The sequence below is a fragment of the Pseudophryne corroboree genome, chromosome 7 (genome assembly GCF_028390025.1).
Source record: "Pseudophryne corroboree isolate aPseCor3 chromosome 7, aPseCor3.hap2, whole genome shotgun sequence".
Classification (NCBI taxonomy): Eukaryota; Metazoa; Chordata; class Amphibia; order Anura; family Myobatrachidae; genus Pseudophryne; species Pseudophryne corroboree.
Window position 1 is genome coordinate 256,145,193 of NC_086450.1, and position 23,307 is coordinate 256,168,499.

Here is a 23,307-nt window from a genome sequence, read left to right on the forward strand (position 1 = left end):
TCGAAAAATATTGCAGTACACACATCAAGTACAAACTACACACAAATGGCCTCGGTGTGCGTACTTATTCTGCCGTGCGTGCACATATTCGCAATTTGCGTATGGTAGCTCCCGCGGTCCTGCGTATTAGAGCGTGGGATGAGTATTTACGGTAGTGTTTGTAGTCGCATGGAAAAGCCATAAAAACACATTACATATTTAATCCAAATAGTGCACAATGAACACATAGTCTCCCTGCATCACACCAGCAAGTTACACATGTTTAAATGGTATCAGAACAAAGGGATTCACCTTTACAGGATAGGAGTGGACAGAACAAGGTTATAAGGTGGTGTTTGGAATCCAGCTGTAGGGTATTTTAAGGGCAATATTCCGGTGTTGGTTTGCAGAAGATTGCACGGTCCTGCGAATAGTTATGCGCAGGAGCAGAATATAGATATTAACTGTGTTTACTGTACATTTGGTATGCGGCGGGAACCCAGAGGAGACCACCTGCAAGGGCACCTGGAACAGACATCGCCAACCTATTCAAACCAACCTATGACCTCTCCTGTACTGTAAATAACCATCCCTGTGTCCAATGGACAAAGATTACAGTATCCATTGTGTTAGGTTTTGGAATATTGTATAAGAAAGCCAGCTGCATGCCCGGCCAGTACACACACTTTGAGGGTCATCAACCTTGATGACTGAGGACCAGACTGGGAAGCGCAGGCACAACCAAAACGTATGTACCATTGATTGAAGCCATTATTCTTTTGTATTGTATTGTTATTGTAACCCCCTTTCAGTAATTATTTGTTGGTGTGTCGGAACCCAGCATTTTAAATACAATCTGGTGTCGTGTTTCCTTTCCCTGCTAAGGTTATAAGTGTATTTCGGTCACACGTGCAGCTGCTAAGTGCTCACAGTGTATCTCTGTGTGTGTACGTACTGAGTGTACTTTGTACGGCCAGCGTGGCGTTTGTACGCAAAGTACGTACACGGTACGGGGCTTTGTACGCTAATGGTGTAAAAAGTACGTAGGCTAAGGATTAACTACAGCGGCCGCAGCGGCTCCATTTAAAGTGTATTAAATGTCTTTTTAAAGTGTTGCTTTTAGTCCTGTACGTAAACAGACGTTTACACAATCTATACCACATCTCTTGGTAAACTAATAAGCTCTTTTGGATTTCAGAATAATCTGAACAAAACTGATACTCAAATACTCAAATCTATTAATCCTGCCCAGATTTGTCTCTATATGTATTGGTCCATGTCAGTGAATGCCTTTCTGCCATTTCAACTTGGATATCATTTTGCCACCTCAAACTTAATATTTCAAAAAAGAAAGTGTTATGGTAAAACTTACTCTTGTTAACTCTTTTTCTTCGAGATCCATGGGATTTGCAGGGTTAACCTTGGGTTTAGTTGGTGGAGACCAGAACAAGCACCGAACAATAAAGCTTGGGAGAACCTATGTTTGCTCTCTGTTTATCTTAAAACAAATAAAAATTGATTGCAAATAAGAAAAAAGAAAAAAAAGCTTGTGAGCCTCCCAGAACACACTGGGCTCAGCTCCCCTCATACCCCGCCCCATTCTCAGACACTTCAGTTTTTGTTAACAAGCCCAAAGCAGGATTTGGAGACACAGGAGGAAGAATGGTACACTTGGTCTCCACAGGGTTACCCTTGGTATGTCCCAAAGCAGTTGTAGTAGGGAGGGAACGCTCCTAAGATGAAAGGAGGACATTGCTGCCAAAGGTTGCATCCTGAGAGGCATAGAACCTAAGAAACATGTGGGCAGGAGACTACACAGCCTTGCTTAATTGCTCAGTAGACGCCCATCGGTGATCTGCCCGTGAAGGACCCACAGAGCGAGTAGAGTGAGCAGACACTGTACTTGGAACAGGAAGTTCAGCCTGCGTGTATGCCTGCAAGATGGTTTGCTTATTGACAGGCCAGCTCCGCTTGTGGAATCTATAAAGGATGAATAAGAAATCCGTTTTTCTAACGGACTAAGTATGGTGCACGTAGATCCTGAGAGCACAGACTATCCAATGAGGTGTCCTCCTGAGAAAGACCGGGTTCCTGGAAGCCCAGTACAACAATTGGTTCATGGATATGGAATTTAGGCACTACCTTAGTTATGTATCCAAGTTTAGTCCGAAGGACCGACGGGTCCTGGTGGAATATCAAAAAGGGGGATCGACATGAGAGAGCTCCCAAGTCAGACTCTTTGGGCTGAAGCTATAGCTAGCAAAAAGAGAGCTTTATCTGTGAGATAAATGGCTGGAAGGGACTCTGTTGTAAGGCTCGAAGAACCAAGGACAGATAACATAAAGCAACCGGAGGAACGAACAGAGGCTGTATCCGGAGTACTCCCTTGAGGAAAGTACACACATCCAGCAAGGGAGCCAGTGTCTCCTTCGGGAACCAGATGGACAAAGCTGAGACCTGGACATTCAGAGAGGCCAGGCACACCTTGTTAAAAGGCTAATAGTCTAGGAATCCTGAGTACTTTTTAGGGTCACAGTGATGAGCACACCACTGAAAATAGGAGTGTCATCTTCGGTGATATATGCTGGTTTCCAAGCCTGAAGACAGGTGAGGTGGTCCGGATGGAGGCAGATGGAGGCAGGGCCCCTGAGAGAGAAGGTCTGGTCGACGAGGCAGAGGGAAGGGCTCGGCTATATAGAGATTTTGCAGATCCATGAACCAATGTCAGCTAGGCCATGCTGCAGCTATCGTGCCGCTGTCCTACTTGAACTTCCATGGTACTCTGGGAAGGAGACACTGGGGGGAAGAGATAGGCCAGATGGAAGGCCCGTGGGATTGCGAGTGCATCCACGAAGCTCAATTCTGATTCTCGTGTCCTGGCCTTGTACATTGGAACCTTGTGTTTGTGTCTGAAAGCCATGATATAGACGTCTGGAAGACCCTATTTGTATACCAGAATCTGAAAGACCTCTGGATGTAGAGACCATTCTCCGGCTTGAATATCCTGTCGACTGAGAAAGTTTGTTTCCCAATTCAGGTTTCCAGGAATTAATATTACAGAGATGGCTGGAAGGTGTAGATCTGCCTAGACGAGAATCTGAGTTACCTCCTGCATTGCTGTTACACTGTGACTACTGCCCTATCGATTTATATAAGCCACTGCAGTGGTGTTGTCCGATTGGATTTGAACCAGAGAACCCCGTAACAGATTATGAGCCACTTAAAGGGCACGGTAAACCACCCGAAGTTCCATGACATTGATCAGAAGATCCCTTTTTATCATTGACCAGCAACCCTTAAAGGAGTGACTGCCCGTGACAGCTCCCCACCCCCAGAGGCTGGCGTCCATGATGAGGAGTATCCAGCATGGAATCCAGAAAGGTTGACCCCTGTCCAGGCTGGATGTGTGCAGCCATCATGATAGAGATGTCCGAATAAGTTGAGGCAGTATCATGGTCTGGGACTTGCTCTGTGTTGGCAGACCATTCTATTTAGTGAGTATCAGGCATTGTTGAGGCCTGGAGAGAAATTGGTCGTATCCCATCATGTCGAAGACCGATACCATAGAGCATGAACAGAGACCCTTGGACTGTGAAGCAGGTTGCGGATGCGCAACACAATGTTGCAATCTTGTCCTGAGGAAGATGTGTTATAGGTTGGCTCCAGTAGTGTTCCGACGTGCAGCATCCTCTGAGATTGAATGAGCGGGGACTTGGCCCAGTTGATTATCCATCCATGCTTCTGGAGTAATGACATAGTCAGCCATAAGTGACGTTCCAGCACTGGAGACTGCGCCAGAAGAAGCAGGTCATCCAAGTAAGGCAGTACCCAAATTTCCTGCTGTCAGAGATGGACCATCACCACCGCCATGAGCTTTCTGTACACCCTGGGAGCTGTAGATAGTCTGAAGGGTAGGGCCTGGAATTGGAAAAGCTGGAGTAGGACATTAAAGCGAAGATATTGTTAATGATAGGGTACATGCAGGTACGCATTCCTGTATATCCAGACAGATTACATATTCCCCCAATCGCATAGCCAGGAAAATGGAACTTGGGGATCTTGAGGTGCCTGTTACGCAACTTCAGATTCAGAATGGGACAGTACGACCCATTTGGTTTCTGAAAAAAAAAAAAGAGTAGAATAGAAGCCACTGACCCCGTTGAGGCCGTAGAACAGGGATAATGACCCCGACTGTAGTAAGTAGTGTATGACTCCTTTCAGTGCCTGTGCTTTGCAAGGGTCTGTTGACGGAGTTGTAAGGATGTACTGTCTGGGAGGGAACTTCAGGAAGGAAAGAGTGTACCCGTGAGCGACCACTTCTTGGACCCAGAAATTGGTTGTGACTTGATGCCATGTGTGGGTGAACTGAAGAAGTCGGCCTCCCGCCCAGTCAGGCTAAGGGTTTATTCTCTGGCTTGGTAGTTGGATGTCTAGCAGCCCAAGCCTGTTTGATATTGGGCTTGGAGGTCTTGATGGTGCAAGACATACAAAAGTCTGACCTTTGGCCTTCCCTTTGGATGAAAGGACAGATAGGATGAAGCTCGAGGCAGTACTGAGGATGCAGAATGCAGGCAAGCTGTCTTGGAGGATGCCAGTTTCTCAACAATCTTGTCCAGTTCTGGTCCAAACAGGAGCTCTCCAGTGTACGGTAGGGCTTCCAGGGTATTCTTGATGTCAGAGTCCGCTTTCTACGAATGGAGCCACACAATACGGCAAGCCACAATGGAAACAGCAGAAGCCTTAGAGCATAACAGAACAGTGCCCAAAGCTACTTCACCAATGTAATAGGCTGCGTCTCTAATATTAGTAAGCAGAGACAATTGGTCCTTAGTGGGATAAGATGTGAAACTCTGTTCAAGTCTATATTACTTTAGCCACCAAGGCTGTAGCAGTAACTGGTCTGGCAATTCGCTCCTGTAAGAGTTATATTATTATTACAATTTATTTATAAAGTGCCACAATTTATTTATAAGGTGCAGCGCTGTACATACAACATACATTAGAACAGTACAGGGTATACAGAACTTAACATCACAGAAAACTAAAACAGAGCACAGGTAACAAATAGCACCACAGTTCTTAGTACACAATACAGCTGAGATGTCAGGAAGCAAAGAGGGTGGGCATCCACTGGAAGAGATGAACAGTCACGAGCAGGAGGAAATGCAGGTATAGACAGTCACTGAGAAGGAGAGAGAGAGAAGAGGGTTGTGAGAACAGGAGGGAAGAAGGCCCTGCTCCGAGCAGCTTACAATCTAGGGGAAGAGGGAGACAGACATGCGACATGAGGTACAAGGAAGCGGAAGGTGGCCTGGTGTCGGGCAGTAAGTGAGGCAGAGATGGCAAAGGCATGAGGATGGGAGAGCGGCCTCAAAACTGGGTTATGTGGAAGGGTAGGCTTCCACATAATTACAGAGTACGGAGATTTGATATCTGTATCCAGTTGTATATCAAGCAGTTCTTTAAGAGAGGAAGCATTTGGAATAGGGAGGATGGAACTTTTAAGTGCATCACATAAGCATCTACCGTAGGTGGAGCCTCTCACTTTGCACAATCTGATGTGGGTAACGGGTAAAAGGAGCTGAGTTTTTAGGCACCGTAACTTTCTAAGTAGGTGTTCTCCATGCGTCGTTCATAGCTTCGGAGAAGTGATCAGAGTGTGGAAACTCAGCTAGGATTACTTTCTGTTGTTTGTGCAGAGGACCTTTAGTTGTAGGGGCTGGTTCAGCATTTTCTACCTGAAGAGAGAATTTGATGGACCTAATTAATGCAGCCAAATTAATTTTTTGTGTGTCATCCTCATCCCCTGAGGAGGATTCTGCATTTGAAATCTCAGCTTGATCAGCAGCAACTGATAATTCCTCTGAGTAAGATAGGGAAGTAGACTGTGCTGAAGGTATAGTAACGTTTACCAGCAGTAGGTGTATGCAGTATACCCCGACCCTGCACCATATTGTGAAATGCAGCAGAGGAAGCAGCCAAGCTTTGTATAGCGTTACAGAATGAGCCCAACCATGGAGGAGTGCCGGGTGGGGCTGCAAATGCCTGATAAACAGGCTGTAATAGCTGTTGGAAACCCATAAGGGGGAGACACAGAGGGCTGCAGTGGATGTGGTATAACCAGAGGGGGAGTCACATGTGGGGTAGCAATATGGTTAGCAATTTTTGTCAGCAAAGTAGTGAAAGATACCCATGGGGGCTAATGCACAGGGACTGGGAGGGCAGAGGTGCTGAGAGGCACCAGACAGGCTGTGCACTGACCATCCTGTGACAAATCCTGAGGTAAAACTCCATGTTACAGGTTTTACATGCTACCAGAGCAGGTGACCCTGTCTGCTTGGTCTTACTTTTGTTAAACATAGCAGTAAGTAATGTTTACACACAAAACGGCAATGTGCAACTGTGACAATATGCACACACAATATACAATACACAGTAAATTCAATCCAATACACACCAGTATTCAAGGGTTATTGAGAGAGAGAGAGAGAGAGAGAGAGAGAGAGAAAAGGGAAAGTAATAATATACAGTGAAAGAGATGTGAAAACTAAGCATTAGTACTAACATAAGTCACATACAATGCAACGTACAATGTAGTCCGTGGAGGATGCTGGGGTCCACATTAGTACCATGGAGTATAAACTTGGGAGCCATGGGCACTTTAAGAGTTTAATAGTGTGGACTGGCTCCTCCCTCTATGCCCCACCTACCAGACTCAGTCTAGAAACTGTGCCCAAGGAGACGGACATACTTCGAGAGAAGGAAATGCACAGATAGTGGTGAGATTCACCCCAGCTCATACATAATAGAAAACCAAGCTAACAAGCTTGAAACAATTCAGCAACGGCTGAACAACAGTAGTTAACCAAGTAACAAAGCAGTACTTAACCAAGTAAAAACTGCAGGAAAACGAAGTGCTGGGCGGGCGCCCAGCATCCTCTACAAACTATGAGAAAAGGATTTACCGGTAGGTAATTAAAATCCTATTTTCTCTTACGTCCTAGAGGATGTACCATGGGAATGTACCAAAGCTCCAAGTATGGGAGGGAGAGCGCAGAGGATCCTGCAGAACCAATTGACCAAACGTAAGGTCCTCTGAGGCCAAAGTATCGAACTTGTAGATCTTGGCAAACGTGTTCGACCCTGACCAAGTAGCCGCTCGGCAAAGTTGTAAAGCAGAGACACTTCGGACAGCGCCCAGGAAGAACCCACATTACAAGTAGAGTGGGCCTTGACAGATTTAGGACACAGCAATCCTGCCGCAGAATAAGCATGCTGGATAGTAAACCGGATCCAGCGAGAAATCGTCTGCTTAGAAGCAGGACACCCAACCTTGTTCGGATCATAAAGGACAAAGAGAGCGTCCGATTTCCTGTGACGAGAAATTCTCTTCACATAAATCTTCAAAGCCCTCACAACATCCAAGGACTTTGAGGTAATTGAAGAGTCAGTAGCCACTGGCACCACAATAGATTGGTTGATATGAAAGGCCGATATAACCTTCGAAAGAAATTGCTGACGCGTCCTGGGCTCAGCTCTATCTTCATGGAAAATCAATTAGGGGCTCCTGCAGGACAATGCCCCCAATTATGACACACGTTTAGCAGACGCTAATGCCAAAAGTGTAACCTCCTTCCAAGTAAGAAACTTGACATCAACCTCCTGAAAAGGCACAAACCGATCTGACTGCAGGAACTGCAGCATCACATTAAGATCCCAAGGTGCCGTAGGCAGCACAAATGGAGGATGAATGTACAGAACCCCTTTCAAGAAAGTCTGAACCTCAGGGAGGGCAGCCAATTGTTTCTGGAAGCAAATGGACAAGGACGAAATCTGGACTTTTATGGAGCCCAAGCGCAGGCCCACATCCACAAAATCTCCAAACAAGATATAATCTCTTGTACCCTCGTGATCCCTGGAGAAGAAAGTAAACAGCGCACTGACTTACTATTTCTATTTTTTCTATACATTGTGGGTGCTAATTAAGTTAGAGCAGCGTTTCCATATCCCCAGATACTCACCAAATATAAAGATAGCGAGGATTATAGAATTACTGAGGTATTGAATAGAAAATTGGAAAAAATGGAGGAGGAGGTCATTCGAAACAAAGAAAACAAATTTAACAGGGATAAATAAGACTATGAGAACAACAGAGTAAAAAATTGGTCCAGATCTTTTGAGCAGAGCAAAGAACGTGGCTGTACAGACTACAGCTCAAGAACTGGGACGTTTCAAACAAGACAGAGGTACTCGTCCTATCGCAAATATCAACCACCTATGAAAGAAGAGGTGTTAGGGTCTCCTGCTCTGTGCTGCCACGTCGTCATGGCAACCGGGAGACAAGTGCTAGCGGAGTAACCTGAGCGTAGCTGATACTCCGGTTCGGGTCTTTTGCTGTGCAGTGGTTACAGGCTCTGTGCACGGCAGGGGATCCGATGCTGGTTTTTGTGCTCACAGTCTGTGAGGTCTGAGTGGGGCGTGGACAGCACCTGCTATATAAACCCTCTTCTCAGGTTAGGCAGATGCTGCTGAATCTTTGTTGGTTAGTCAGTTCCTGAAAGCTAGCTAGTACTGTGTAAACTTTGTATTTGTTTGTTGCTTACTGCAAATAGGCCTTGGGATTTGGTATTACACTCTGCCAATCCAGACCTAGCAGTAAGACTGGAGTCAGTCGTTTAACCTGCTGGGGTTCTTTTGCTACTCTGTGAACCTAGCAAGTTTGCGGCTGTATTCTCAGACTTGCCTGCCAAAATCCTTTCTCACTGTGCAAGGTGTTCAGGTGTCAGTTTAGTGGCAGTAAGCTGAACTAGTGCACTGCAAGTGAAGACTAGGATTGTGGAGACTCTCCTTGTGTCTATTATTCCATCTCTGACCAAGGAGTTTACTGCCACACCCGTTTGTAACCCTTTAGGGTTTGCTGTTGCCCTTAGCAACAGCATTTCGGGTTCTCTACGTATTAAACCACAACATCTCGCTTCTTTCCATCTGAGCATTCCTAATACTAGAGAGACACCCAGTTTCTTAGCCTTTGGGCTTCTCTGTTCACTTTGTGTTTATTTTGTTACCCTATCACCTTCTGTGTATGTAATGTCATATTCCCCAGTCTGTCTGTGAGTTCATTTGTTTTGCATCCCTCTCCGTTCAGACACCAGTACATTCCTGCTGGCACTGGTGTGCATAACATATTCAGCAGCCTAATACTCCTGTTGAAATTTTGTGGGAATATGGAGCATACCCCTAAAAATACTTTGCAACAGGTGGTCGATCAGGTGCAGGTCCTGACTCGACAATTTAATGATTTGTCCATTAAAATGCACACCTCGCAGGCCGCTGGCGGAGCTCCCGCAGCAGCAGTACCTTCAGGGGTTAAGGAGCCGAAAGTAAATCTCCCGGATCGTTTTTCTGGAGATCGCTCGCAGTTCTTTTGTTTCAAGGAGAGCTGCAAGCTATATTTCCAGCTTAGGCCTCAGTCTTCTGGGTCGGAGATTCAGCGGGTGGGCATAGTGATTTCCTTGCTACAAGGAGACCCACAGGTCTGGGCATATGGGTTGCAGCCTGACTGTCAGTCGCTTAAAAGTGTTGATGCTTTTTTTACGGCACTGGGCATGTTGTATGATGACCCTGACAAGACGGCCTCAGCCGAGGCTCAGATTTCGATCCTTAAGCAAGGGCGAAGGCCAGTTGAGGTTTATTGTACGGAGTTTCGGAGGTTGGCCCATGATACCCAGTGGAATGACCCAGCCCTGAGACACCAGTACCGAAGAGGTCTTTCTAACCAGTTAAAAGACCAACTGGTACAATATCCCTTGCCTGATAGCTTGGATCAGCTCATGCAGTTATCCATTCGGGTGGATAGACGGCTGAGAGAGCGCAGGCTTGAAAGGGAGACCGAGGTTTCCTTCTTTCCCAAGGGAATCTCAGACTCTGAGGAATTTTCCGAGGAGCCTATGCAGATTGGGGCTACCCGCCTCTCCTCGCGTGAGAAGACGCGGAGGAGACAGCAGGGGTTATGTTTGTACTGTGGGAATAAAGGTCATGTGGTAGTATCATGCCCAGAAAAGCCGGAAAACTTCAGGGCCTGAGGGCGATGGGAAATATCCTGTCAGGCCAGAAGTCAGAATTTCCCAAGAAGACTTTTATCATTCCGGTGACCTTGAAGATCCTCGGTCAAACTGTCAAGACTGAGGCCTTTGTGGACAGTGGGGCCGACGGGGTTTTTATGGACCGCCAATTCGCCCTGAAACACTCTGTTCCCTTAGTACCCTTGGCATCGGAAATTGAGATTTGTGGGTTAAACGGGGAACCATTATCCCAGGGTAAAATTACCTCTTGCACTAGCCAGATTTCTTTGTTTATTGGAGCCACACACTCTGAAAAATTGTCCTTTTATGTGACTGTCTGTACTTTTGCCCCATTGGTGTTGGGGTTACCCTGGTTAAGGGCCCACAATCCTCAATTTGACTGGGTCTCTGGGGAGATTCTTAGTTGGGGTCCTGATTGTTTCAGGAGTTGCTTGAGCCTTCCAGTCAGGCTTTCACAGCTAAGTTTGCCGGGATTGCCAGGATGTTATGCAGATTTTGCGGACGTGTTCTCCAAAAGAGTTGCAGAGGTACTACCTCCCCATCGCCCCTATGACTGTGCCATTAATTTGTTGCCGAATGCTAAGCTTCCCAAGAGCAGGTTGTACTTCCTGTCACGTCCTGAGACTCAGGCTATGGCAGAGTACATTCAGGAGAACTTGGCTAATGGATTTATCAGACCTTCACAGTCTCCAGTTGGGTCGGGGTTCTTCTTCGAGGGTAAAAAGGACGGTTCGTTGCGACCCTGCATCGATTTCAGGGAATTGAACCGTATCACGATTAAAAACTCATAACCACTGCCTCTCATTTCGGTCTTGTTTGACCAGCTTCGTACGGCCACCATTTTTTCTAAGATTGACCTACGCGGTGCGTACAATCTAATCCGAATAAGAGAGGGGGATGAATGGAAGACTGCCTTTAATACCCACTCAGGGCATTATGAATATTTGGTGATGCCGTTTGGGCTCTGTAATGCCCCGGCAGTCTTCCAGGACTTCATGAACGATGTGCTCAGGGAATATTTGGATAGATTCTTAGTTGTATACTTAGATGACATCCTAATCTTCTCCCATTCCCTGGAGGAACATCGGAAGCATGTACGCTTAGTCCTCCAGAAATTTAGAGACCACCGGCTTGGGGCGAAGCTGGAGAAGTGCGAACTTGAAGTTCAGCAAATCGCATTTCTAGGATATATTATCTCTCCAGAAGGTTTCCAAATGGAGGGTTCCAAGGTACAGGCAGTCCTGGATTGGGTGCAGCCCACTAGTTTGAAGGCGCTTCAGCGTTTTCTGGGCTTTGCGAATTTTTATAGACGATTTATCGCTGGATTTTCGTCTATAGTGGCGCCCTTTGTGGCACTCACTAAGAAAGGGGCGGATGTTGCTCACTGGTCTTGTGAGGCCAAAGCGGCTTATGCCCGTCTCAAAAGGGCATTTGTCTCGGCCAAGGTGCTGCGACACCTAGATCCAGAGCGTCCTTTTGTGGTGGAGGTGGATGCCTCTGAGATGGGTATTGGGGCAGTGCTCTCTCAGATGGGGGTGTCTGATAATCGCCTTCATCCCTGTGCTTACTTTTCCCGTAAATTTTCGCCTGCCGAGATGAATTATGACGTGGGTAACCGGGAATTGTTGGCTATTAAGGATGCACTCGAGGAGTGGAGACACAGGCTTGAGGGGGCTAAGTTTGTGGTCTCAATTCTCACCGACCATAAGAATTTGGCATATTTAGAGTCAGCGAAGCGCCTCAATGCCAGGCAGGCACGATGGGCTTTGTTTTTTGCTCGCTTTAATTTTTTGATAACATATCGCCCTGGGTCAAAAAACATCAAGGCTGATGCGCTCTCGCAGAGTTTTGCTCCAATCCAGGAGACCACCGAGGAGCCATTGCCCATTGTGTCCCCATCATGTATTAAAGTGGGCATTACCCAGGACCTCTTGTCATTAGTCCTTAGAGCACAGGAGCAGGCTCCTCCAGACCTTCCGGTAGGTCTTTTGTTTGTGCCTCCTAGGTTAAGACAGCGAGTGTTCCTGGAATTCCATGCCAAGAAGTCGGCAGGTCACCCAGGTATTGCCAGAAATCGGGAGTTGCTATCTAGGGCGGTGTGGTGGCCCTCGTGGCTAGGGATGTGGATCAGTGGGTTCGGGCATGTGACATCTGTGCCCGAAATAAGACTCCTAGAGGGGTTCCTGTTGGCCCATTACATCCACTCTCTATTCCATCTAAGCCATGGACCCACATTTCAATGGATTTTGTGGTGGACTTGCCCAAATCCTCGGGGATGACAGCCATCTGGGTTGTCGTTGACAGGTTTTCGAAGATGGCGCACTTCGTTCCATTGGTTGGGCTGCCATCGGCCAGACGCCTGTCTGAATTATTTATGCTGCATGTTGTGCGCCTCCACGGGTTGCCACTTGATGTGGTCTCTGACCGCGGATCCCAGTTTGTGGCCAAATTCTGGAGGGCATTTTGTTCCGATCTCCAGATTTCTGTCAGCTTGTCGTCAGGCTACCATCCGCAGTCTAATGGGCAGACTGAAAGGGTGAACCAGTCCTTGGAGCAGTTCCTCAGGTGTTATGTCTCCAAGTGTCAGACTGACTGGGTTGCTCATCTGTCCATGGCGGAGTTTGCCTATAACAACGCGGCTCACTCTGCTACAGGGATCTCTCCCTTCCTTTGTGTGTATGGGCATCATCCTAAGGCCAATTCTTTTGACCCCCTGGACTCCACGCCTGGTGGTTCCTCTGTGGTTTCGGTCCTTAAAGGTATTTGGAGGAAAGTGAAGAAAGCCCTTGTGTCTGTGTCATTAGTGACCAAAAGGGTTTTTGATAAGCGGAAGAGACCCTGCAGCTTCAAATTAGGAGACTTCGTCTGGTTGTCTACCAAGAATTTGAAGTTGAGACAGCCATCTCATAAGTTAGGCCCCGGTTCATCGGTCCTTATAAGATCACTAGGGTTATCAATCCGGTGGCATTTCAGTTAGATCTACCCCATTCTTTGGGTATCAATAAAAATGTCATTGTTCCCTTTTAAAACGGGCGATTAGTAATCCTTCTTCCAGTGGAAGACCTTCCCCTCTTCTGGTACGTGGCCAGAGGGAGTTTGTTGTTGAAAGGATTCTTGACTCCAAGATGGTTCGGGGTCGGCTGTCATTTTTGGTGCACTGGAAGGGGTATGGCCCGGAGGAGCGGTCGTGGGTGCGCAGTTGTGATCTTCATGCCCCCAGACTGTTACGCTCTTTCTTCTCGCAGTTCCCCGATAAACCCGGTGGTAGGGGTTCTTTGACCCCTCGTCAGAGGGGGGGTATTGTTAGGGTCTCCTGCTCTGTGCTGCCACGTCGTCATGGCAACCGGGAGACAAGTGCTAGCGGAGTAACCTGAGCGTAGCTGATACTCCGGTTCGGGTCTTTTGCTGTGCAGTGGTTACAGGCTCTGTGCACGGCAGGGGATCCGGTGCTGGTTATTGTGCTCACAGTCTGTGAGGTCTGAGTGGGGCGTGGACAGCACCTGCTATATAAACCCTCTTCTCAGGTTAGGCAGATGCTGCTGAATCTTTGTTGGTTAGTCAGTTCCTGAAAGCTAGCTAGTACTGTGTAAACTTTGTATTTGTTTGTTGCTTACTGCAAATAGGCCTTGGGATTTGGTATTACACTCTGCCAATCCAGACCTAGCAGTAAGACTGGAGTCAGTCGTTTAACCTGCTGGGGTTCTTTTGCTACTCTGTGAACCTAGCAAGTTTGCGGCTGTATTCTCAGACTTGCCTGCCAAAATCCTTTCTCACTGTGCAAGGTGTTCAGGTGTCAGTTTAGTGGCAGTAAGCTGAACCAGTGCACTGCAAGTGAAGACTAGGATTGTGGAGACTCTCCTTGTGTCTATTATTCCATCTCTGACCAAGGAGTTTACTGCCACACCCGTTGGTAACCCTTTAGGGTTTTGCTGTTGCCCTTAGCAACAGCATTTCGGGTTCTCTACGTATTAAATCACAACATCTCGCTTCTTTCCATCTGAGCATTCCTAATACTAGGGAGACACCCAGTTTCTTAGCCTTTGGGCTTCTCTGTTCACTTTGTGTTTATTTTGTTACCCTATCACCTTCTGTGTATGTAATGTCATATTCCCCAGTCTGTCTGTGAGTTCATTTGTTTTGCATCCCTCTCCGTTCAGACACCAGTACATTCCTGCTGGCACTGGTGTGCATAACAAGAGGTAAGAACTGAGAATCGATATTCAGCCCAGGCACGAATTCCACCAGAGGACTCGAGGGAAAATCGAAGTGAACAGAGTTTTTTTAGCCAGGAACACAACACGTCCATACAGAGACAGGGACCTACAACCAAGAATAAAAGAAAATTCAAACCATGCTTCGCCATTAGAAAGAAGATCACGAAAAGAGAAAAATGAGGGGAAGAAGAAAACCCAAGAAAAAGAAATCACAAATAAATCAGGATCCAAAAGAAAGAGGCATATTCAATCTATCAACACACTCTTACATAACCACAGGTCTCCTTGCTAAGTAAAGGGATAATTTTTTCCACCGACACAAAAACCGGACAAATTTCAGATGTTTGTGGACCTTAACAAATACATAAGAAAACTAACACTGAAGAGGCATTTTGCCAGAAAAGATAATGCTATAATAACCAATTACGAGGCTAGTAAATCGGGATTAAAACAACCATCCAAGTATTACCCGCTTGAATCGAAGGGGTCACATATAAACATCTTTTATGACCTTGTCAAAAAGGATTTAATTGAACAAGAAAATTTCAAAGTGAACAAGAGTAACCTAAAGAATGCAGAAAAACAGGCCCTTAAAGAGCTCAAGAATAACGAAGACATCGTATTGAAACCAGCCGACAAGGGTTGAGGCCTCGTGATCTAGGACAAGGATACCTACATACAAGAGGCTAGAAGAATACTGAGCGATGAAACATCATATAAGGCTCTTACGAAGGATCCGACAGAAGAATTCACTACTGAATTAGGACAAATCCTACTACAGGGATTACATACTAACATTACAACAACATTACGTATCTGCAATATAGTAATGGTTAACATATTCAATATGAAACCACTGGATAATACTTGCAAAGAAAGAGGGGATAAGAAGTGGAATGTTGTGCAATCCTTGCTATGTTAATACGTTTTTTTCTAAATGGGTGATGCTGGAAAATCCCTATTCTCGAGCCTCCTGGCAGCTTAAGGCTACACAAAGCAAGGAAAAATTATTAAACTAGTGCAGGATGGAGAGAACAAAAATTCTGCCATAGGACTGTGATTGAATAAATGTTCTATTAAATCTATGAATAGATGACTACAATAATAATTGGCTCTAAAAGTTAAATGTGTTGGAATATGGACATGATAAACGCGTCATGTAGGACTGTTTATATTTACTCATAACAGGGCACTAGCAAGAAAGCTGCAGCCGCTAAAGGAAACTGGGTTAAGAAGAGGGTCTCTGAACTGGTCCTAACAGGATCATCTGTCTGAATCCCGACAAAGGTGCGGTCAGCCAAACATGCTCCAGGGCATCACTTAGTTTAGTCCATGTGGGTGGATGGTGTTCAAGCTATAAATCCATTTCGCTTCCAGATGGAGCAATTTGCCAGCTCTATCACCACCTCATAGCGATTTGGGAATGTGATCTATAACCATGTGTTTAAGATCTATAAGAACTTGGCGTGCTGTTGCAAAATGTTGTGCCACGGGTTGATCCGATGAATAGATGGAAAATGCCGCCTTGATTGCTGACCTGTGAAGAGCCATGAGCTCTCTTACACCTCTGGTGGTTTTGCCTACATAATGTAGGTCGCATGGACACTTGATCAAGTAGAAAACAAAAGTTGATGTACAGGTCACAACTCTTCGTTGTGAGGGATGCACTGGTACAAACTGCACACATCCATGGTGCAGATGAGGGTACCAGCTGAAACAGGTCCGAAGTTGTGCAATAAAGTGAGGAAGCTGTAGGTGTCTTTTATAAAAGAGCTCTGTTTGAGGACCAAAGGTTGCAGGATGCCATCTAAAAACTGGGCGACAGCTTGATACAAAGAGTTGTGTGCCGATATAATAGGTCTGCCAGGAGGATTTGACATGCTTTTGTGAATCTTAGGCACTGAAAACAGTATCGGAACAACTGGATGTTCCTGTGTCAAGGCTCGATTTAAATTATTTGAAATATTTCCATTTAAGTTTGCTTCTAGCAGCAGGGCATCCAGCTCCTTTTTGTAGTTGCCAGAAGGATCCTTGCTGAGAGGTTGCTAGGTAACTGTATCCGAAAGTTGTCTCATAATTTCTGATCTATATGATACCAAGTCCATTACGACAATACCGCCCCCCTTGTCAGCAGGGCGAATTATATTGTTGCGGTAAGAGCAGAGCTCCTTTAATGCCTGCCATTCTGCACGAGTTAGGTTGTAATGATGATCTTTATTTGCTGATGCATATTTCACGATGGAGTCGTCTAGTAATCTGACAAAGGATTTGATCGATGAATTCTGGGATGGAGGATAAAAAGTTGATTTATTCCTAGAATTAATAAAAGGTTGAAAAGGGGAAACACTGGTTATCTCTGGTTGGGACTTAATCGAGAAGAATTCATGTCTGCAAAGTTTTCTCGCAAACTGATAAATGTCCACTTTCAAGTCAAGTTCTTTAAATGGGTTGGTAGGGACAAAAGATAGGCCCTTGTTGAGTACATAGATCTCAAAACTGGATAATGTCTGGGAGGAGAGATTGTAAATTAAGTTTTGTTTTTCACAGCACGTTCGGGCAATTCGCACATTCTGCCCACCCCTGCGGGTGGCTGTCCTCTTCTTTTTGGTGTACTCTGAATTGCTCTGGAGGTCCCAAAGGGACCATTCCGGCATTTTGTGAGCCATCAGAGTCTGCCATGGCGAACTAACTATCGCTGTTGGAGGAGGCAGGTGTCCTAGTGCGTATGTCACTTCTACGTCACCAGCTTTGTGTCTGTCGAAACTGGGAAGGCTGTTGGTACTGCCTCCCATGAGCCACCTATAGACTCTGTTACAATCATAATCTTCTTTTACTGTTGAGTATTTACTCTTCTTAAACTCTTCTTAAACTTAATAAGGTCCTGTCTGTATGTGTCACACTGATTTTGTAATTTCTGAATCCAATCTCAATAGGAGTCCTGTTGTAGAGCAGTGAGATGTTGCGCTTCGTGGATACATACAGTTGCCTAGGCAACTGGACGCACACGCTGCCGTTGCCGGAGCGACCTGTTTCCCCAGCAACGCTGACGTCATCCTCCTGCACCAGCTCGGCATCACGTCTCACGCGTCTTCCGGCTGGTTTCACACATGGGTGACGGGCTTCATTACTATATAGGTAAGTGACTTTCTCAACACATACATCTACTCACCTTGACAAAGGGGCATGTGTATATATATATATACACACACACACACACACACACACACACACACACACAGTGCCATTCAAAGCTTTGGACACACTTTCTCATTCATTTGAATCAAAAAGTGTGTTCAAATGTTTGGTACTGTATATACTATATATATTTATATATATATATATATATATACACATACACACACACATACACTGTATATACACTATATATATATATTTGGTGGTGGGGCGGTTAAAGCATAGCCCGTACTTTGCGTGGTCAGCACTAATGCAGGTCCACGGCTATATATATTTTCTACACCGAGTTTCCGTAGCTCCAAATTGTTATTCCTGGCTTATTACACCAAGCTATTCAATTTCTTTGGAACATGAATATAAACGGACTGTTTATGGACTGGACATGAATACTATAGATGCGGTAATATTTTATGTAGGCACATTGATGTTGTATTCCTGGAGATATTAGGAAAACTTTGGAAAAGCACTGGCAGATATAAAAAATGGATCCGGAATGAGATTCCGGGTAGCCAGCAGGGGAAGAGGACGTGCCCTGGAGCTCCAGCACGGCGTCCGCTATTTATTAGCCTCCCCCTGCCTCTGGCCCACACATAGCGCACTCAAATACCCCCTTGCCTCCCTGCCCGCCGGGCCCGCTATTGGGGGACGCTTTTCCGGGAGCTGGGGGACGCTCACGGAGCTCTGGAGTCCCGCGGCCTACACCACCTCCACAGGCCGGGACCTCGATTTTAGCCGCGACCCGCCGCGGACTTCCAGGGCGGTGGAGCGGAAGATTCTGCTTCGCCCGCGCCCACGTCACCCGCTCACCATACCCCCCCCGGAGGGCGGCCACTGACCTGTTGGGTCCCTACTTGGCGGCACCAAGGCGCTGGGCAGCCGGGTAGAGGCTTCTCCTCAGGCTGCATCTGGCGGCCATCTTGGAGGAGGCGAGCTGGTAAGCTGAAGCTCCTTGCTACAGGCAGTCAGCTGTGGTCACTGGCAGGTCCGTGATCCTTGCTGGCTGTCCTCTCTGGCCAGGTTGGAACCTGCTAAATTGGACCTGGGATCTCATACCCTCTCCTTATTATACCTCCAACTTCTACACTCTATTTCTGGAAGAAATATCATTCATCTATAATACATCTATTATCTCATTGCACTTATTGAACTCCCTCTGCTGGAGGAACATTATATTGCGGCTCATATTATTATATATCTCAAGCTGTCTATGGCCACACTCACTGCTGTTATTATCTCATTATTCTGATGATGGACAAATTTGCGGCCAAACCGTCGCGGGGCACTCGTAGCAATCAGTCAGGTAGGGGCCGGGATAACTCCTCGGTCGACAGCCCTCCGTCACCCTCATTGGGTTCACATTCTAGCCCCCGAAGCCAACCTGTGTCCGTATCCGCAATGGATTCTGCAAAATCCTGCACGACGAATGAGATAACAGATATCCTGTCTAAGTTATTAGACCAAAAATTGTCTCCTCTAAAAGACTTGCTGGACTCCGCTCTCACTCAACTGAACCAACATGCTCAGCGACTCACCGAGGCAGAACAGAGAATATCCGACCTAGAGGATGATCTCACTACGGCTAAGACGGCTCTCTCTGACCAAGAAAAATTTGTTGCATCTATTCAGGATAAGCTTGAGGACCTGGAAAACCGTAACAGGAGAAACAATGTGCGCCTCATCGGCCTACCGGAGTCGGTGAAACCCCATGACCTCATGACGCTCGTCTCTCAATGGATGCCTAGGGAGCTGGGCTGTGTTTCAGGTTCTGGATCCATAGTAGTGGAACGTGTACACCGTATTGGCCCTGAACGGCAATCCACAAGAGATAGACCCCGGCCCGTCATCCTGAGAGTCCTCAACTATGCTGACAAGGTCATGATATTAGACGCCTATAGAAAATGTGCTGAATTGAAATACCAAGACGCTAAATTGCTGCTTTTCCAGGACTTTTCCTATATGGTTGCTTCCAAACGTAGAGAATTCTCGCCTGTCTGCAAGAGACTTTTTGAACTGGGCCACCGCTTTGCGCTTCTCTATCCGGCTAAATTGAGAGTCACTCATGCGGGAAAGGCCTACTTCTTCGAGACTCCAAAGACGGCCAAGAACTTTGTAGATTCACTTTCCTCACACTCCTCTGCCGGGATGGACGATGAGGACTGATACCCGTTGGCCTGTATATTTGCATCTTCTTTAACAATACACATTCAGGTTCTTAGTAACTACTAAGAGTGGGTCCTACCACTGGTTGATATATAGTTTGTTTATCTCTATATACGTGGGTATATTGTCACCTATACCCTATTGCATTTCCCAAAATATTCTCTCTCTCGGTGACCGCTTATCCTATTGTTCTCAATACTTCTTAAAATGCTCTCTACTTTCTTTGACTCTTTTTCTTCCTCCTCTTCTCCGACTAAACTCCACCCCTTTTTTCCTTTCCTTATCTGTAATTGTTATGTTTGATTATTGTACGTTTTTTTGGCGCGGTTCTCCACTATATGCATGTTTTAGGTTGGAATCAATTAGTCGTCTCGGTGAGCCGCTCCATTGACCTCAACACTTTGGTTCGTATAATATTTAAAATAATTTTGAGTTGGGATTTTGATATAGATGTTGTACAAATTTATTGTATGTCATTGTCACAATTGTTCCTCTTATCGTTACTGCTTTGGTACAGGTATTTTGCTCGCTGGCCTGCTTGCTGGGACGGGCTGGTTGGGTCTATCATTACTAGTTAAATGGGAATTTTGGCCTAGAGTAGGTATAGGTTAATGTCCTTGAATGCTGCCACCTCCACCAGAGTACAGTCCCATATTAAATTTGTAACCTGGAATGTTGAGGGTTTAAACACCCCAGTCAAAAGCAAAGATTCTCTCCTGTCTTAAACGTTTAAAGCCTGACATAGTTCTCTTACAAGAGATGCATTGGAAAAATGCGGACCCTAATGTTGTGAGAGATTCCTGGATAGGGGAATTCAAATAGGCCTCTTATTCAGCGAAACGAAGGGGTGTACTGATTCTTTTTTAATAGACGCCTCACGTATCAAATAAATTATAGTCTCAGTGACCCTGAAGGCCGCTATTTATTTATAAAAATTACTATTTTCGGTGTTCTCTACACCATAGCTACTATCTACGCACCTACTGGCCCCAACTCAATCTTTTTTTCTAATATTTATAATAAGTTGCAAGAATGGGCGGAGGGGGAGACTTCAATACTGTCCAGTCTCCGGGTTTGGATAGATCCACATCTGCTAGATTGCATATTTCTACACCGCCCCAATCCCTGTCCTTGTTAACTGACTCATTGCGGCTCTGCGACCCTTGGAGATGCCAACACCCTGACTCCCGAGAGTAAACATTTTACTCTCATCCACATCATTCCTCTTCTCGCCTTGACTATTGGCTAATCACTGACACCCTATTACAGCACGTGGCTGAAACTAAAATAGAACCCATATCATTATCCGACCATGCCCCAGTTTGGTTTATACTTAATTTACACTCCCCTATCTCTCAGTCATATAATTGGAGATTTCCAGCCTATCTTATAAAATCCTCTGATTTTTGCACACACCTAGAACAAACGTTTCATAATTATGTAGCAGACAATAGTACACATATGGAGGACATCAATTTGTTTTGGTCGGCTTCGAAGCCAGTGATTCAAGGACATATTATGGAATATGTTTCTAGGAGACGCAAGCTACTCGCTACCCAACTACAAGACCTTGCTTGTAACCTGACCAAAACTTATGACGCACTCTTGCTGAGGGACTCACCCGACAACCGACAGGCCTATCTTGCTACTAAGCAACTATATGACTCATTCCATACGGAGCGGGCGAGATTTTCATACGATTTACAACGGAATAGATTTTTCAGAGGGGGAAATAAATCCGGGAGATTGTTGGCGAATCTGGTTCGGTCGTACTCCGCTCCTTCTCGTATTCCCCAACTACTCACAGATTCGTCTGCAGCCATCTTTGATACTCCCTCAATCTCTGAGGCCTTCTTACAATATTATAACACTCTCTATGAAGCCCCCTTGGATCATCCGACTCTTGGAATGCAATTCCTTGAGAGAGCAAAATTATCTGTTTTAAAGGAAGAGGAAAGAAAATCCTCAACAGAACCGGTCACAGAACCGGAATTACTTTCTTTGATTAAATCACTGAACAATGGCAAGTCTCCTGGCCCGGACGGATTTGGGGCGGAGTATTACCGAATTCTGGCCCCCCATTAATCACCCCATTTATTATCTCTTTTCAATGCACTGCTGGAGGGTAAACCTCCCCCCATGGGATATAGTGAAGCCAGAATTGTGCTGTTTACGAAACCGGGAAAAGATCCCCGATATTCTCAATCTTATAGACCTATTACATTATTGAATCAGGACATGAAGCTTTTTACAAAACTAATTGCAACAAGACTTCAACCAATTCTGAATCGGGTTCTGCATCCTGCTCAAACAGGGTTTGTCAAGGGTAGAATCTCAGTTCATAATATACGTACACTGATTGCAGCAATGTATAGTGCACAGCAATCTGCCTGCCCAAACGCTCTTGTAAGCTGTGACGCCGATAAGGCGTTTGACCGCGTCTCCTGGTCTCATTTGCTTCGTATTTTTCATGTCCAGCAATTTGGTGAGGAATTTATTCATCTATTCAGAATGTTATATACATTACCCCAGGCGCATCTGACTATAAATGGTTTAAACTCGTCTGCCTTCACGTTAGGTAGAGGGACCCGTCAGGGATGCCCTCTTTCCCCCCTGCTATTCAATCTGGCCCTAGAGCCTTTGATACGTCATTTTATACTAGATCCCACTTGGCAAGGTGTTATGGTAGGCAACAACGAAGTCAAGGTGTCTGCTTTGGCTGACGACCTGTTACTATATTTTACCGACCCCAAACAGGCATTTCCATCGTTACTAACCACACTGCATGATTTTAATTTAATTTCTGGATTTCTTATTAATTTTGATAAGACAGAGGCGCTGGCATTGGGAGGAGAGGCGGCACAGGATTGGGGCGACTCATTTCCCTTCAGATGGGCCCACCGATATTTAAAATATCTAGGCCTCCGCATCCCGCCACTCCTCACTGACCTATATACAGTGAACTTTTCTTACCACATCACTCAAATGACGAATTGCTTTTTGAAATGGCAACATCTTCCGATTTCTTATCTGGGTAGATGCCACTTATATAAGATGGTTTCCTTCCCTCGACTACTTTATCTAATCCAGATGCTCCCATTCATATTGTCCAAACGTGATGTCCATTCTATTAATAAAGCTCTTACTAAATTTATCTGGGCAAACAAACGTCCCCGCATTGCACTTTTTAAATTAAAACAACCCCCGTCACTTGGTGGTATTAATCTCCCCTGTCCTGAAGACTACTCCCTTGCCGCCAACTATAGAAACGCTCTGGATTGGATAGGGGGTAGTGACAATTTTGTTAATAGAGCTTTGGAACAGGCTTTCTCACCTCAACACACTTTGGTACATTTATTGCATTTTTTCTGATATCCCTCCTCAACATGACAGACTCCATAATTCATTATTACATGCCCCATGTACAGCTTGGCGTAAACTTAGGAAACGTTTAGACGTCTTCCTAACGGATTCTCTATTTCAGCCTTTATTGTGTAATCCACAATTCCAGGGAGGAGAGGATAATGGGATTGTTCGTGGCTGGCATCTCCAGGGCCTATCCTTCTTATATCAATTTCTGAATGTAGAATGCTCTGCGATATTAACTTTAGCACAACTAAAAGTAAAATACCCCACTCTTCATTTTCCTCTGTTTGCGTATTTCCAAATTCGTAGAT

The 23,307-nt window shown here is 45.6% G+C and overlaps 1 protein-coding gene across 3 annotated transcripts in view; it reads right to left on the reverse strand.

The window, feature by feature from the left end:
- Positions 1-23,307, reverse strand: part of PGAP1 (post-GPI attachment to proteins inositol deacylase 1) — a 1,346,394-nt gene that overhangs the window by 1,045,553 nt on the left and 277,534 nt on the right. The gene's annotated exons all lie outside the window — the stretch shown is intronic.